The sequence below is a fragment of the Pagrus major genome, chromosome 5, assembly GCF_040436345.1.
Source record: "Pagrus major chromosome 5, Pma_NU_1.0".
Lineage (NCBI taxonomy): Eukaryota > Metazoa > Chordata > Actinopteri > Spariformes > Sparidae > Pagrus > Pagrus major.
In genome coordinates this window covers 18,070,029-18,088,402 of record NC_133219.1, presented here as the reverse complement: position 1 = coordinate 18,088,402, position 18,374 = coordinate 18,070,029, and the positions used below count along the sequence as shown (strand labels likewise).

Sequence of the window (18,374 nt, the reverse complement as noted above, 5' to 3'; positions counted from 1 at the left end):
TCAAGTCATTCAAGAGTATTATAAATGTAATTTAACAGAGAGTCACAGTTTGCCATGTTGGTGCCCGGCTGTATTGGTCAGCTGCAAATGTGAACTTTTGACATCCTGCAAATTGTATAATTTATCTTTTTTTTGGAATATGTAACTAGTTAAAGAGTGCCTCCACCCTTAAAATGGCAGGTACTCTTTCTCCCTCATTGAATATCCCAAACTATTCCAAACCATTCAAAACTATTTGTGATATCACAAATCCTGCACCTCTTAGGCCCGCCCCTTAAAATCAGATTTTCACAGACCACAGAGAAAACTTTATGTATTTTCAATTTCCATGTAATTCAATTACATAAGTTCTACATAAGGTATATAATTTAATGCAAAGTATGTCCATCATGTTCAGTTGATGTAATGGATTACTTTTAAGTATAACACTTGAAAAATTGCATTAACTTCATTTAAGCAGAGTTAGTAAGTTATTTACTTTATTCACATCAACTCAACATGATGGAAATACTTTGCATGTGCATGTAATTGAATCACATTATGCAATTTATGTAACTGAAACACATAAAGTCTGTGTTTTTGAGAAATTATTCTTTTTAGTGTACTCAAAAGCTAAGTTAGATGAGAGTTTCTCAAATGTGACTAGGCGTAATGTAATAGGTTGTATGTCATGTGGACACACAGTTGAAGATGTGAGATAGAAGCAAAAACGCGGAGGCTAAAATTTTGTTGCTGCCTGTGAAGCACGGCCAGTAATGTTATGCTTTACTGCCGATGACGTCCTGTTTGATAGTTCCAATAAGGCTTTAGGGGAAATGTATAGGAACTATAATGTTGCCATGGAGTCAGTTAGGTGCAGGCTACAAATGAGCCCCATTTTTAGTCTGTACTGCAGGGCTATTCAGTGACAAATTTAATTGGGCAGGACAACTTCAGCAGCCTTTTTAAAACTTTTTTTTTTTTTATCTCGTGGCAAGAACACATTTTAAACAAATTCAAATGAATGTAGTGAAAAAAGAATGTGTCTCATATGTACCTCACATCTATAAGCGTATGTGTGTGAGACATATGTACTGTAAATAAACACTACATATGTTGTTCACTTATTTTGTCATATGTAAGAGTTGTATATGCCGGGCCACTCGAAGGCTGCTTCTGGGCCAACGCGGCCAGCGGGCTGCCTGTATATGTACATTTTGGGAAATCAGCACCATGACAAATATACAGTTAGCCATTAGCATTTCTTGTTTGCGGTGAACCCACAGATGTAAAGGCGACTGGATACGTTTGATACTGTAGAAAACTGAGAAATGTGAAAATTCCCAGGAAAGTTATAAAAGAGAAGTGTTTTTTCTTTGATTTCTAAGCGGATTTTATTCCGATACCCTCGGAAAGTGGAAGTCACACTGAATTATAAAATAAAAGTACTGGGTTATACTATTAACAGGTACTTGTGAGTGTGTTTGTGTGTTTAAGTATGACTCATTGTGATACATGATGACCAAAAGGTTGCAGCTCACTATTGATTAGTACCTATGTTGTAAATTGGATGTCAATTGCATTAACTTTTTTAAAAAGGATTTGTCAAAGTTTGCTAAACAGGGAAACTCCTATCTTATCTCCATCTTCAGACCCTGGCTTTTGTGTCAAGACGAGCAGCCCAATCATAAAAACTTCATGAACCCTAGTGGTACTCTCCCTGTGCTTCAACAGGGAAACCCATGGGGAGAAAACATAACAAGTCTGCCTGGTGAAGTGAGTCTAAGAAGACAAATATTGTGCAAAACACATACAAGTGTATTCTTTATCACTTAAAGCCTGATCTTGTAAGGAAAACTATACTGTATATTACCATATATACCAAACCTGCTTCTTAATCAACTCAGAATCAGTATAGTCAGTATACTTATAAGTTTGAAAGTGAGTGAGCTAGTATGACTGCTCTATTCGCTCAGTGAACCATAATTTTGTTGTGTTTAATAAGCAATTAACATTCCCTATCATTGGATCATTCATTCATATTATCATTCATACTACAATTTTATTGTTAGTTAATTAAGCTGACATGTAGCACTTTGTCAGATTCATTTTGTCGAAGGAGACATTTTATGCTTATTTTCAGGTTCATCATTTTATTTTGGGTTACTACTAGAATAGGTTTACATGCTTGAATGCCCAAAAACACATCAGTAGCCGTATTCTGTTAGGATATCAAAAGATTGTCACATTTGTGTTTTCTTTATATTCTTTAGCTCTTCTAAAACAAAAACAAAAAAACTTTAAATGGTTGTTAGACTTTTACTCAGTCCAGGTTTTTTTTATCTGCATCAACTCCTGGCTCTGTGGCTGTGTGTTTGTGTATTAATTTTGTGCTGTGCATTTTGTGAATTTTATGCATACCAAAGGGCAGCTCAAAGCGGGTATCCAGCAGCACTTGGTGTGGAGTTGGGTTGCTGGTACCACAGATCTCATCCTCCCTCATTAACACCTCAGAGTCGAGACACGTCCACTTTCCTGGTCCCTCCTGAAGAAGAGAAACGGAGAGAACAGAGGGACATACATAAAAAAGAAAAAGAAAAATTAACACTCACTCATTGAGAATTAAAAGTGTCAACATGGACATTCAATAAAAACTTAAGTGACGCTGAAACCATGAAGAAGCGATGAGAACACTGGCAGTTCAGACTGACATACAGTAGAACTGGGGTGAGCATTTGCTGTGCTTCAAACTGAGGGGAGAAGTCAGAAATTGGGAGGGCTGCATAATTAACAACAGGAGGTGAGCTCGCTTCCACACTTTAAAACTCTCAAGTGAAAATAATGAGGTCTAAAGGCGAGACAAGCCTGCTCGCAGCGTGCTAAAATGAGTTGCCAGCTGCTTCTAACTGGCCACCGGTGAGAATGCTTTCTAAGATGCATCTGACAGGTAAAGATGCTGTTTAATAAATAAGGAAAGGTAAGTGGAAGGAAGAGAGTCTGTGTTTAAGCTAAAAGCTGAGTAAGGTAAAAAAAAAAAAAGTGATTTGTTTATGAGGATGAAATGGTGAGGGTGTTTTACCTCGTCAGACTGTCGAATGGTTTCCAGGGGTATCAGTGCTGTACCGATCATAGTGTCCCATATCAAACCTTTATTCCACAGCTCCACCACCAGACCTGACTCCAGATGATTGATCTCGCTGTAAAAACAGAAAAAATACTGATTAACCGCATTGCACACACCAAGCAAAAAGTTCAAACCTGGCATCAGAATTTTGAATAGATCTGGGATTCAGTCTCTGTAGTTGGTGCTCTGTGTTTTGTGTATTCAGTAATGGTAGGCGATAACAATCAACTCCTCACTTCTTCTGTATATCTTAAACAAAAGTGACCTGTATAATACATCCCTTTCTGTCAATTGGAGGATTTTTCCCAAGAGAGATTGACTCTGATACTGAATGGTACTGGTAAATATAACTAAACTCTCAACTCAACTTTACAATTGTATTTTTGTGGCAAGATTAAAGCAGCAGAAAACAATAAAAAGGCAAAAAATTACAACAATACAGTGTTAAAATTGATACATTTAAACACAACACTCAATTACATAAACACAAGGGATACAAATAGTATAAAAAACAGTGATTAAGATTTAATAACTAAGGTAATAAATGATGAGGCACCTTAAATAAAAGTCATGCCAAAGGTTTCTTGAGATTTGTGTGACTCCCTGACGAAACACACCAGAGGTTGTTTTTAAGGTCTAACATGACTGTCTGACCACAGCTGTAGTGATGAAAAACCATCAGACTGTGTTGAAGGATGAGCAAAGGCAGGATCCACTTCCTAAATCCATCATGTCATGGGGGTAAACGACAATCTGCTGGACTTTATTGTGGGTTTGTGCTGTTGTACCACACTGTTAGGGAGGATGTGAGGATTCTTTCAATGAGTGCACTGGAGAAACAGAGCATGAGGTGTCCTCTTACTTAAACTTCCTTAAGTTGTCAAATAAAAGTCAGCCTTTCTGATTATGTGGTCTTAGTCGATGTTTGATTTTGGTATGATGTGAGTTTGCACTTTATTATCACAAGTTCATCTGATATAAAAAATGCCATGAGATCAATTTCTGGGCATGCTGACACAAATAACACGCTTGCTTTACCAGCTTGTTTCTCTGAGGCATTTTTCTGTCTCATCATTGTCTCAAACATCTTTCATGATTTATGGATGTGAGACATCACAGAAATGCTCTTTCCTTGTCACTTTAAATACCTATACATGATCTAAACAATTAATCATGGTGCTGCAGCTGATGTCAATTCAACAAAAAACATTTGGTCCATATTTTACCTGCACCCATTCACACACACACATTTTCATACTGATGGCAGAGGCTGCCATGCAAGGTGCCAACCTGCTCATCAGGAGCAAATTGGGGTTTGGTATCTTGCTCAAGGATTTTTCGACATGCAGCTGGGGGATCCAGGGAATCAAACCATTGACCTTCTGATTACTGGACGACCCGCTCTACCTCCTGAGCTACAGCTGCCCCAGACTACTGGAGTGGTTTACTATGGCTTTTTTGCCTTAGTCTGACACAATAATACAGTACCATCCTTTTCCATCAGGTCAGTAAGTGGGCCAGTCTTATCCTAAAGTAATGAGGATGAAGGATGACAGCCATCATTTTCTGACGGATCTGTCTTAAAGAGAAGACAGCAGGCAAACTGTCTCCCCTCTTCATCTGCATATTCATATTAACAGTCCCATTCATATTCATACATGCCTCAGCTTGGCTGTCAGTCATCTCCGATGACACTTCACAGCTGGGATGATGGAGTGAAGAGGGTGGGCGGGAGACATTGGGTGTGTGTGCGTGTGTGTGTGTGTGTGTGTGTGTGTATGTGTAGCTACTTGAAGTGCTGAGGAACAAGTAGAGTCAAAATGATGATGTTCCTACATGGTAGCATGATTACCATTAACCGCCTTCATTCATGTGTTTGCTTGTTTACACGCTTGTGTGACTGTGAAATCTTTGTGAAGGTTTCTGGGTGAGTATGAGGCCAGAGACCACTCTAGGTTTCAGGGGCATTCTGGCTTTTACCAGCGAATTGTAATCAGTATTTCACCAACATGTACAGCCATCTGCACCCAAACTTCACTGTGTTTAGGACCTAAAAGCCATCTGTACATAACAGAAATCAGCTCCAATCTATATCTGCTTCTTAAACCGTGGATGTATTAAATAATAAACACTGAATAAACATTTAAACGTGGTGATTTATTCATTCCAGTGAGAGCTGCTCGCCCTGCAGAAATGACGAAAACTCCAACGTGGCGTGAATATAATTAATCAAAAATAAACATTTATATGACTGTTGGTGGCTTTTTGAATGTACATTAAACTATTCAAATTCAGACAATTATGTTTGATATTTGAGGACATTCTCTTCCCAGGTTTATAGCCATTTCTTTTATACTGGATGTGTTTGGTGAGAAGAAGCTGTGGATCCCAGAGCTTAATGGGACCTATAACAACACCAAAAGCACCACATAGCCCTGCATTGTTTCTGGGAGCTGTTCTATTTAAGAGGCTCTATGTATAAGTCACTTGTTCATTGGCCATGTTTGAGAGGATTGTAGCGTTTCGGTTGCCTATGCAAGTCTGTGGACGACTTGTTTGAGTTGTTTAATGCAGCTGGACTGTGGATTTCTTTATGAAGGACTGAAGTCGGATTTTCCACGACAGTCTAGGGGATGTGACTTTATACACGTTCTGAAGTGCTTTGTTTCAGTGTCTCTCTCAAATTTCCATTAATTTTAAATTTTTTCCATAGACTTTTGACTACCAAAACAAAAAACTTTTCATACACCCTTGTTTATAGTAAATATTGCGCAAACCCTATTTGGACCATTTCTGTGTTTTGTGTTTAGTGTTGTCACATTGAGGCACTTTGGAAGCAAGGGTCCCAAAAAGCAGCAGTGAACTCCCATGGGAAGTAACTGTATTGCATAACACAACATCAGAATGGAACAGCTGCCTTAAAAGAAAACAAACAAAAACAAAAGTGTTTTATGATCTACAGCCTGATTTTAATCCATGAGATTATTTAATTGAAACCATGAAACATATAACCCCAAATAGGATTATAAATAGGTCTGACGTTGTCCATCCGTGCAGTCTGTCTTCAACCTGTCTCTGACTCACCAACCAGATGTGTGTTTGTGTGTGTGAGCGCGTGTGTGCGTGTGTGTGTGCGAGATCTCGAAGCTTTACGTCTGACTCTGGCATATGCCCTCCATCAAAGCCCATCCATTATTGAGGGAATGGTTTGTGTTGTAACAGGGAATAAAATGGTGTATTTTTATCACTCAGAAATAGGGCTGCAACAACTAATCGATAAAATCGATAATAATCGATTATTAAATTCGTTGGCAACGAATTTGATTATCGATTCGTTGGGTAGCGATTAACTTGGCCCGCAGAGCCGTTTGTTTTGTAGATCAGTTGCTGCGTCGCAGCCTGGTCGCAGCCTGTCACTGGCTTAAAAAAAACACACATGGCGGAGGGGGAGAAAACCGCAAGACCGAAGTCATCAAAAGTGTGGGAGCACTTCACTTTGACAAAAACGAAAAAAAGTGTTAGCTGCAAATTATGCAGAATGAACCTGGCTTGGCATGGGAGCACAACCGTAATGCGAGAGCATTTAAAAAGGAAACATGTCGGTGCCATGGATGACGCCGCCGGGGAAGGGAGCTCGGCTGGGTAAGTTAGCTAATGTTACTACAAAATCTTCATCTTGATTTTCATTAAACAAAAGATTAGACTCATGTGCGTAGCGGTGAGGAAACGTTCATATCACAGCAGGTAGTTCGTTTCGTTTATCTAACTGTAATAGCCGCTGTTTGCTCGACAAGATTACCCGGCTAACGTAACGCAATACAAGGCTAACGTTAGCGGCTAAGTTATGCTTGTCAAGCTGGATGGCAAGCAAACAGTGGGTATTAACGTTAGATAAACGAAACGATCTACTTGCTGTGAAACGAACGTTTAGCTGGCCCGCTAAGCTTTCAGTCTGTTCTCATATAATTCTGTATTTAGTCCTGACTCCTGTCCCTTATTTATTGTGCGTGCGTGCGTGTGTGTGTGTGTGCGCGCGCGTGCGTGTTGTCAAAAGTCTAGTCTGTACTTGCCCTTTGGGTTACTGACCTTTTACATAAGCAATAATAATTAACTAAAACAACAAGGCCTGTATTAAATTTTATGTAAATTAATAATTGTGCTTTTATGCATACTCATACAGTCTTTCTAATTTCAGACAAAAACAACTCACCATGAGTGGCTTCGTGGTGGGGAATAATGCACCATGCACACCACGGCAAGCAGCTGTTTTGACGTCAAGCAACGTAAAATACCTCTTTTTTGTGCACTTTAATTAAAAAAAAAAAAAAAGCCTACCGGTATATCTTTGCACATGTACAGCATACATTTGTATGTTTTTTGTTTTAGTCCATGGCTATTTGAGAAAGAAATAAATGATGCCAGCGATGTGCTGGATCAAACTGAGAACCAACTCGTCTCCTCGTTCTTCTCTTCCCTATAATGTAAATAAAATTAGTGCATTTTTTAAAAATCCGATTAATCGATTAATCGAAGAAATAATCGACAGATTAATCGATTATCAAAATAATCGTTAGTTGCAGCCCTACTCAGAAACCACAAGCAGACAAACACGTGCGTGCACACCTACACACGGCCATCTTCCGACGGAGAGACAGAAATTGGAAAAAAATGAAAGAAAGAGGTAATAAGACGAGAGGAAAATAAAGCATGTGCGGTCACGCTGAGCACCAGGCTTGATGGAAATTATGGAGTGAGAGGGGGGGACTGGAGGCACTCAATGTAACAACAGGTGAGAGTTACTGTGGCTTTTTACACTTTCCTGTGAGGAGAGCTTTACACAGCAGGAACACTGCTCTCTCACCTCAAGACTCAATTCATAACATTACCACATTTTTGCTCAAATTCACTCATTAACGACATGGTTCATTCATATTTTCTGCTTCTGAACACACTTTTGAACAGGAAGAAAACTGAATATTTTCACTTAATTTATTTCTGTCTTGCAGAATTGATTACTGAGGTAATTACTGATTGCTATCTGTCACTATCTTGCTAAGGGTAGTGCAAGGCTAGTTTTATGTTTTGGTTTGTTCTGTTTGTTTTGTTTTGTTCGATTATTCACTGATCAAATGTTTTGTTTCCTGCTAGTCACTAGTCACCACGACTTATAGTAAACCAGGTCTGAAAAGGATTCCCATAAGATTCAAAAGGAAAACAAGGTGAAAAAAAACAAGAAATGGTTAAACTAAATTGTTTTTTTTTATTTGATATTTCGTGAAAGTAACATTCGTCATCCCTACGATATAATCGCAGCACGGATAGACATATTTGGACGAAAATATTGTGAAATTTGATTTTGTACTCCAGTCCTAGCATTTATAAAGGGCTATTGAGGAGTAATACAGCCGAAAAATATCACAATATTATTTTAAGGCCATATTAATGCAATTCAATTTGCTATGTTGCTGATGTTTCATTGGAAATTGATGTACATCAAGTGATGCTTCTTTAAAAGCAGATGTCAGGGGAAAATATCCTCTCTGAGAGGAGAACTGACAGCATAAATACGAGTGAGGGAAGAGGCTTTGATCAGGCAGCAGTGAATCATTCTTGTCATTGTAACTCGATCAAGTCATTGGCCAAAGACTAACAGAGGTTGATGTGGAGGGACGAGACAAAGGTCACCATTTTTTGAAACTTAAACACAACTTAATTGACAGAGAACTTGATGGAAAGAGCAGACTGAGACCTGAATCACCAGGGAAGCTGTGAGACAGAAAGACAACACCCAAAAAGTGATGAAAGAGGCACATTCAATTCATATTCTTCAATAAATATAGTGACAGATACCTTAAAAAATCATGAAAAAACAATGAATTATATTCTTGCTTATTTTAATACCCAGAATAGGCCAGTGAAGACATCTTAAGATTATGAGTGGCTGGTGACAGAAAGCCTGTGACCCGATACTGTAAATCAGGTCAAAAGATTAAGAACTTCAGTAGCATGTCAGGACGGTGAGGAACACACAAACAGAAACAGCTTGAGAAAGACTGAGACAGCAGACAAGGCTAGATATAAGGCCTCACGCTAGCCTTGTGAGTCAAGCCTGTGGTAAGCATACGACTGAGACAGACTGAATCCAAGGATGAATGAGCAGAGCACGTGAGGCCTAGTGACCCTGAGTCTACACCCAGGGATCAACATTCAACTGCTTATCTCCTTATCCCACTCGCTAACCAACCCACCAATCAGCCGTCACACACACAGACACACACACGCAGGCAGCTGTCCAGTGACCACCGATGTATCAAACCATGAGATTTGATAAAGACTAAACATGAAAATGAGACACAAGAGGGTGAGTCGATACATAATGCAGAGTGACAAAACTGTGGCATAATCTGATTTCCAAGAAGGCGGCTCAAAACCTCATAAAAAAAGGATAACATTTTGCTCGTAGACAATTTGAACCTATTAGTTGTTGTGTATTTTTATCGATTAACCTGCCCATTATTGTGACGATTAAAAGGGGCATTATGTAGTTTTGGAGAAGAAATTCAAACATAGAATTTTAATATTTACCATATTAAATTATAATTAAATTAAATTAAATATTAAATTTAAAGATTAAATATTTATCTTGTCCATAACTGAATAGACAAGCTGTTCTCAGAGGAAAATAAGGTCCCCAGAACACTGTTTGAAGCTAGAAAGGTAGCAGGGTCCGCCACATACAAACAAAGTAAAACAGTGTTTTTTTTTGTTGTCCTTTAAGGTCAGTTTGTTTATTCAGTTTATTCAGTCATGAAAACAAACAGAATTTGTTTATTAAATTTTTTTGGCATTAAAAGTCAATTAAGATCTTTCTCTTCTGATTAGAATTTCTTCCCCAAAACCACACACTGCACCTTTAATTGTTAGGCTATAAAATGTCTTTATTAACTTCTCTATTCGACCAAGAATCTTAAACCCAAAGAGTCTTCATTTATTATCATAATTGACAAAAGAAAAGCAGCAAATCTGTATATTTAAGAAGTTGGAACCAGCACATGCCTGACATTTTTGCTTAAAAAACTATTGGAACGATTGCTCAATTATTAAAACAGTCGGTGATTAAAATGAAAGCTGCCAAAGTGAAAGTTTGACACTTGCAACACAAATCATACAGCCCAATCATCCCATCATTAAACGTCCATTAATGGCAGCCCATAACATGTCAGAAAAAGTATTTGTGGAACAGTACTAGGGATGAACAGAGTGTCGTGCTTCTGGAGTGTCGATGTGAGTCGCAGCTTGGAAATAGGACAAAGATGCCTGTAGTGTAGGGTTTATATAAAAACAATGGGTGGAGGAATTTCAGCAGGTCGAGCTGGTGGCCTAGGGGTTAATGCACCAGCCGTGAACTGCTACATCCCTGTTCTCATCCTGCTTAAAACGCCTGTTGCATTTAATTCCCCATCTCTCTCTCTTTCTCTCTCTCTCTCCTCATTTCCTGTCATATTTCTACTGTAACTGTTGAGTAAAGGCATGAACTAACATAAAAAAATGTCAATTCCTCCAAATGACCTGAATGGCTTTAATTCAAACCCCATTACAATTCATCTAATAGCAATCTCCCCAATGCATTTCTGTTGACTACAGGCTCCAATGCAGAAAGTAAGTTTTAGTTTGAGCCTCTCCAGTCTTTGTCATTTCATCGTCACAGAAAAAGTAAAAGGTTATTTTATGCCATTCAATAAATTTTATTAAAAACAAATGTCCTCAAACAGAAAGCATTTTCATTAAGTGAAAATGTATTCACCTTGGACGGTTTTAATCAAAAGTGTTGCAAGCAAATGTTGAAACTTTTCCTCACTTGCAGCCAGTGAGAAAAAGTAGTAATCCAGCATTAAGTATGTTCATGTGTGTGTGTGTGTGTGTAAGTATGAGTCTTGTTTGTCTACTAAATGAGGATAATTAATTTAATTTGTGGAGTATAATTTTGGGGCAGATGCTTTGCAGGTAGCCCAGTCGGCAGAATAAAATGTTGGCACTTACAGTTACTGCAAACAGCTGATGTGTTCACATTTATACATGTCATAGGCTGCGCACTATATTGACATTTCAACAATGTCTGTCACATTTTTATGATCTGACTGTCTAATCTGCAGGCCGAGGCGATGGAGGAGGAGTTACATATGAGAAGGCTTCAAAGTCGGTGGTCACAGTTCAAGACTGCGTTTCAACATTTGTAAGTGTGAAACCACTGAATATTTTTAAGGAGACCTCAGGACAACTTCCAGACGAGTTTGTGGGGACAAAAAAATTATATTTTTGACATGAGTTTGGGACATCTCCTCCCACAATTGTTGCCACAAGACTTGATGTTTATAACTAAACCACCTGACAGCTCCTGCCGTGTTTGTGTTGACCAAAACAGGCCACTTAAGACAGAACATGATCTTTTCCTTTTTGTACCTACACCCTAACCAGACCACAGGCACAGCATTGTCACAACATAAAAATGTAAAGTTGCAATATAAAGAAAAGAAAAGTTGTGATATACCCATGGAGAAACTTACATTGCAGATATTTATTGTGCTAATTGCGTTGTGGCAAGTGAGCCAAGGTGATCAAAACCCTTGAAGAAGTATTTAATGTGCAAAAAGAAGCACTAATTAATAAGATAAGGTAATGGCCTTTGCCAGTTTGTCAGGTTGAGTTAAATACTGTCAGATCTGGTTCAGCCACAGTGTCAAATCATGTGGGATGAAACAAATTGATGGGAAAGACTCCAACAATCACCAGCTGCAGGTATTGTCCACCACACTTCATGGTAGCAATTACCAACGTGATCAACAATGAGTGTAAATGACACACTTACTGAGTAGTGATGAGCTGGGCTTGAATAGTACCCCGGGTCTGGTAATTTAGTTGGAAACAATAGTGTGGTAAATTAGCATTAAATTAGGAGTTTACTTTAGTTAACATGAGGCATGCAGACTTCTTTCAGACAATTCTTTGTTCTCAGCACCAAGTCAGATATTGCAGCTTTTACAAAATATGAGATTCAAACCAGATTTCTACTTGTTGATCTAACTAACTGGTAAATAGAAGAAATTTCTTATCCAGTAAATGGTTTCAGCATGCTAACCTGATGCTAACTGGGTTGCCCTGGTGGCCTGTACAGGGCTTTAAGGTGCTGACCAAGTATTATACTCCACTATAAGACGGTGTTTTAATAAAAATAGGTGTTGGACTGACCAACTGAATAATACCATCCCACGATGCTAACGTGGCTAAGAAACACATTTTACAAAAATGAGACTAGAAGTCAAGTGTTTCATAACCTAAAACAGGTAAATGTCAGTTGACAAATATTTTGTTTTAATTGAAGTCATATACCTTTCTTCAGTGGACAAGAACCTGTCGAGGTGTGGGAAGTAAGTGTAATAGTTTGAGACAAGAACATGTTTCCTGGCTGTACCTACTTTGTCTAGATGAACCAAATATCCATCAGAAGCACCACCTTTACTTTCATTTACCTACAAATGTACTTCATGTTGAGAGGAGGCACTTCAACGCAGTGTGTGTTAAACCATCAAGCCTAAATGGATGGCTTGCAGCTGGAACAATCATGATTATAGAAAGGTTAACAGCCAGCTGCTAACAGCGAGAGAGGCAGAGGGAGTGCTTTCAGCCAGACAGAGACCGAGAGGAGCTCTGAGTGCAGCCACTGTTACTATTTTCTACTTTCTTTATATTTTTGGGCAGGAGCGTAAGAGGGTAGCAGGATGGATGAGTACGAGCCAGACTCAGTCCAAACTCATCTCTGACTTGGACTGAAAATGAAAACCAAATTTCACTCTCCATCCAGCTCCGTCGGTCTCCCGCTCCCTCTTTAATCTGCGGTATGTTCGCCCAGGCCAGAATGGAAGCGTGCCACAGTACAGCTGATAATCCGACAACCAGGAAACTTCTACCTGACCGACATATATATATATAGAGCATGATACATGAAAGGATTTTCACACATATGTACAGTAAAGTGAAACTAATCACACTCGAATAAGCTTAGAGCACTGACATACTCCCCTAGTTCATGAATGCACCACAGGCTACTGAAAAGAGGAAGAATTTAAAGAAACATGCAGCTTAAGTCACCAGCTAAAGGCTACTATATGAATCTTCAGCTCTGATGGACTCCAACCTTCATCCACTTGCTCTGTTATAGGTTGCGACTGGTTTAGTTGATTTCAAGAGGGGAATTTGAAGACTCTGAGTGGATATCTCACAGGGCCTCAGTGCCTTCACCACCCAGCTGTGAAAAGGTTACCTCCCTGCAGTTCGCAAACAACGCAACTGTCCTGTTTGCATCACTCAGAATAATGACTGAAAGCACTATGCAGGTTTTGCTATGTTATGTGCTCTTTTTTTAAGTAAGAGAAGAAAATTGACAAGAGATAAATTCTGGTTTCTGCTTCTTTTTAGTCTATCTCTAGTGTTGTCGGTATCCTGCGTCACTACCTTATCTTTCAGTGTGTATACAGTTCAGGTGTGAAGAGGCCATTAAACTCTCTGTAGAGGGGTTATGGTTTCCATCAAATCACCACTAATTGAGTGTTCAGCCTCGTAGGCCTCGACTCTAAGGTAACAGTCCATTTTGAGAATGCTGCTAATGGAAAATAGTGCCTCTTAATGCACTTATTCTGAATGTACTTTCTATTAGCACAGCAGGGGATTCTTCTTTAACATTACTCAGTACTGTGCATTCATTCACATTTTCCCTCCATTCATTCATTTTCTGAATGAGACTCAAAAGTGCTTTGATGTCAAAAAGATTTTGTAATGACTCATCTTGGTTATGTCTATTTATCGGATGTGATTTATGGCTGCATAACATACAAAAATAAGATAAGTACATGTGATTATACTATGAACTTACTGATCCTGTGTTTTCAAACGAGTGCCGTTTTCATCCATTAGCAGCTAATCATAACTTAATTAGGCATGTACAGTAAAGTTATGCATAAAGGTAGGTAGGTAGGTAGCATGAGCAACGACCACCAAATACCACCAAAATCACATATCAACGTGCCAGTTAACATTTCAACACCCGCATCCAGATAAATGGCAGCGTCCTGTGCAAACTAACACAAATCGAATGCCGATAAAAGGCATTCATGCTAAAAGATACCACATGAGCAAATGAGCACATACGGCGCATATAATTTGGTTTATTTCTCTATTTTTCTCCACGTCATTTAGCCAGAATGCCTATTGTTTCACTTCCTTTGTCATTTGTGTAAAACACTAAATAAAAACACTTTTCAGCACAATCTGAGCACACACTTGAGCTGGCCCCTGTGACAAACATGTTTGTCTCACTCCTCTTGTTGAGACCTTTCATTCTGGGAGCCAAACTCAGTTGCAGTTCCTTCTCGAGACCTCCAGCAGCGCTTCCACGCAGCACGCCGCTGCTGCCCCCCCATCGAGCCCGACTGCTGCTAATGAGACTTAGGTGCTAATTAGCCGTTTAGCATATGAAGCCATGGGGTTTCCTTTGTATGTAATCACTGATGTTTTTCAGTATGGCCAAATTAGTAGTATTTTAATTGAGTTGAACTCTTGATGTAAATAGAATCATCTTCTCATTGTGAAAGAAGAACAATCATGCATTTCTATTTCTTTTAACAGCGTAGACATGTGTGATGTTATTTATTCTTTGTCTGAAGCAGTGAAAGTGAAAATATCAGTCTGAGTGGATCTGATAGAGGATAGGGTAATAGCAGAGATTATGATAAGTGTGGAGGGGAGGAGAGGGGAGGAGAGGGAGGAGAGTCTTATGTAATCGTGGACATACAGTCAGCCTATCCAATCCCTCTAATCATGTCTAGGGGGATCAGTCTGCAGGAAGATCTGTGTGTGTTGTACAATACAATGAATAACTGATGTGTGTGTGTGTGTGTGTGTGTGTGTGTGTGTGTGTGTGTGTGAGACAGACAGACAGACAGACAGACAGACAGACAGACAGAGACAGTGACGGGGAGAGATAATTGTGTATGCCTTGTTCCTACTTGTGTTTTATAGGCTGCTTAAATGCAAAACTGTTTTGTAAAGACGCCTCTCATGTTGTAGACACACGTGATTTCCAGCGACCTTATCAGTCTTAATCATGAAGTGGAATTATAATTAATAGGCGCCAACATCCTTAACTTCAACGCACATCATAGCATCGCGCTGGAAAAGGGGTGAAAATTAGCGTGTCCACCCGGGTGCCATGTTTCACTGGTGATTGTAACTGAAGCCGATAAACTACAGTGACTACTGCAGAGTCATTTGACCCAGAAATGGATGCTGATTGCAGCCTTCCCCATTGAAGGCTAAAGCCAGATGTTAGTGGGTGTTGGTGGGAACCTCGTCCAGTGTGATCCTGGTTCAACTCTTTGTATCACATAGCCATTACAATGACTTCATTTCAACATGTAGTTAGGCTGCTTCACATTAAAATGAAGTCACTTAAATGCTATTGAAAGAATAATTATATTTACTGAAGATCAGTCAAATTTAGCTCCAGTTTTAAACTAGATGTCTGGTCCTCTAGAAACCACTTTGAAAAATGTACCACTCCATTAGCTGAAAATAAAGCAAAGCCTCATTTTTGTAAACATTTTTGCTTTGGAGGAGAGAACAAAAATACAGGAGCTGTTCAGAAAACATGTTGTAAAAAAAGGTGGGATTATTGTAATTGCCCCATCTGAGCCTAGCCGCCTAACATTAGACATGTCAGCCAGTCATAGTGCTTTCTCTTATCCAGCTTATTACATGTTGCTCCACCAACACCATCCCTACAAACATGTCAGCCAAAATAGGTCATCATGGGTGTGGATAACAGGAGCAGCACTACTTCCACAAGCACAAAAGTGAAGAGGGATTTTTACATCAGCTACATCTGTACTTCTTCTCCCCCGTTGAATCAGACAGGGCTGGACAATTCATTAGATTTATCACTGACTCATCCACTTATCTGAGCTGGGCATGTAATTTCACTTTCCATCCATCCTACCTGCTCCAACCACAAATTCCCATTTAGTAGCCTGTGCAAGCCGGCCAGACTGGAGTCCCACAGGCGGCTGACGCTCCCTTTCAATTTCAGTGAGGCCTATTAAAGCCAGCTAGCAAGTCAGCTAGCAGTGGATACCTGGCCTGTATTCATCTAAGGGCTGACACACACTCCGAAGCTTCAATTTCTCACTGCATTTGTCTTAATATGTCCCAAGGGGTTGGTGCCGAACATGCTGTTGCTGCTAATAAAAGTGACACTGAGCCAAAAAGTAAGAAGGAAGCGGGAGAAACTGGAAACCAAGGCAAGAGTGGTCGAACCTGGAACTTTCATCAGCTATTTTCAGTATTATAAATACTCAAAGAAGAAAGCTTAATGGAAACTGCCTTACCGCACCATACTTTTCAAATTTTAAACCTACAGAAGATCAAATGATCCTTCAGTAGAAGAAGGCAAAACATTAACATCACTCCACGTATGAGTTGTCTACATACCAGATATATATACAGTAAGTTTGTGCTGTATGCCGATATTGTTAAAGGTTGATTTTAACTATGACATCTTTACTTATACTCAAGTATGACTTCTGGGCACTTTATACAACACTGCATGTGATAGGTAAATGTTCATACAGTGAGTAATAAGTACAAACAGCAGCAGGATACTCACAACATGAAGTCTTGTTCCCAACATGGCTGGTCTCCACGGACTGTGATGGTGGTGCTCTTCACATTTTGCACCTTTAGTGTTACATAGGCGTTAAACTTGTCTGGAAAAGAAAAGTGAAAAAACAATATAAATGTTTGGGTTAATGCCTTATGGAGCATCTTAATGAATAGTTTATTTTATTGGAAGAAAATTATGTAATTTTTGTCACGTATTTACATGTTTGAGTTGTAGCGTATTGTAAAATAGTCGCATGTGACCAAACAAACCTAATTTTTTCTTTTGTGCTGTCCTTTTTATACCATATGGAGGCCCCAGTGACGTATCTCAGTTATTGATTGCACTACAGATGAAAATGTAAATTCCCTCTCTGCACAACAATATGGATGAAAACCATTATTTTTGGATTAGTGAAGCATCTCTAGAGCTCATGCGAAGATAGAGGGGAGATGACAAAAGATAAAAATCCCTACCATGGGGAGAAATCATTTTTATTACCCATGTAGGTGAACAACAACTAACAACTAACACACAATGTTAACTAAGAAACACACACACAGTCAGATGGACAGAAGATTTAATGCAGAATTTAATATTATACGCTAATATAAAGGAGATAAAGACATTATCCTCAACCTGGCAGCAGGGTATGAACACAAAATACAGAGCTTATGCTAATTTTAGCCTGTGCAATGAATAATGCTTTGTCCTTAACATCACCAACCAGTGCAAAGTCAAAAATCATGTGGACAGCATATCTGTGCAAAACCGTCAGAAAGTATTGATGAAGTGCAAGGAGGATTCAGGGCCATCAAGATCCAAGCTATAATTCAGTGTTAAAAATAATAATGAGGTCTTTGCCAGTACAGGATCAACAAACATACAGACCTGTCTTGACCTGCCAAGTTCAACAACAAAAGTAAAAAACAATGAATGAGACGGACCTATTTTTCTATAAAAATGTGTAAGTACGTGTTTCCTTGAGAGGAACTGTGAAGGAAATGCAGTGATTCATGTATCTATTTTTTCAGCCATTGAAATGATGGAATGATTTTTTAAGTCTTCATTTTGTTTATTTCTGTGTTCTGAAACAAATATTGTATAAGAAAAATATCCTTATCATGATTATGAACATTTCGTAATAAGTAAAGACCCAGCAAAAATATAAAGGTGTAAAATTCCCTTTTCAACTTATGAATCCTCCATATTTGGTCACCCGACATAAAACTGGGAGGGCGATGACAGAAATGAAGAGAGATTAACAATTGCACCTTAAATAACTCCACCGTGTGCCTTTTAATAATGCTCATTTGCAAAGTGTCACTGTTAACAGTGGAAGTGCTGAAGGAGGAACATTTTGTACCAAGAAAAAGCCACTTCAGAGACTCATTTTCTCATCACACTCTGATGGCTCTACAGAGAACTATATGACCCTTTTTCTTCTTTTCTACGACGCTTGTCCATTGTCAGCATTGAGCCAAGCTTTATATATTCACATTCAGTCATATTAAAGCTACACGTGGTTATTCTACAGAGATCAACTGGTGCAAAGATAATCAC

The 18,374-nt window shown here is 39.0% G+C and overlaps 1 long non-coding RNA gene across 1 annotated transcript; it reads left to right on the top strand.

Annotated features, from left to right (window-relative positions):
• Nucleotides 1-6,388: 6,388 nt before the first annotated feature.
• LOC140995918 (uncharacterized) lies at nt 6,389-7,549 on the top strand. Its single transcript, XR_012178790.1, has 2 exons — nt 6,389-6,745; nt 7,299-7,549. It is a non-coding gene; the product is annotated as an uncharacterized lncRNA (long non-coding RNA).
• Nucleotides 7,550-18,374: the final 10,825 nt, after the last annotated feature.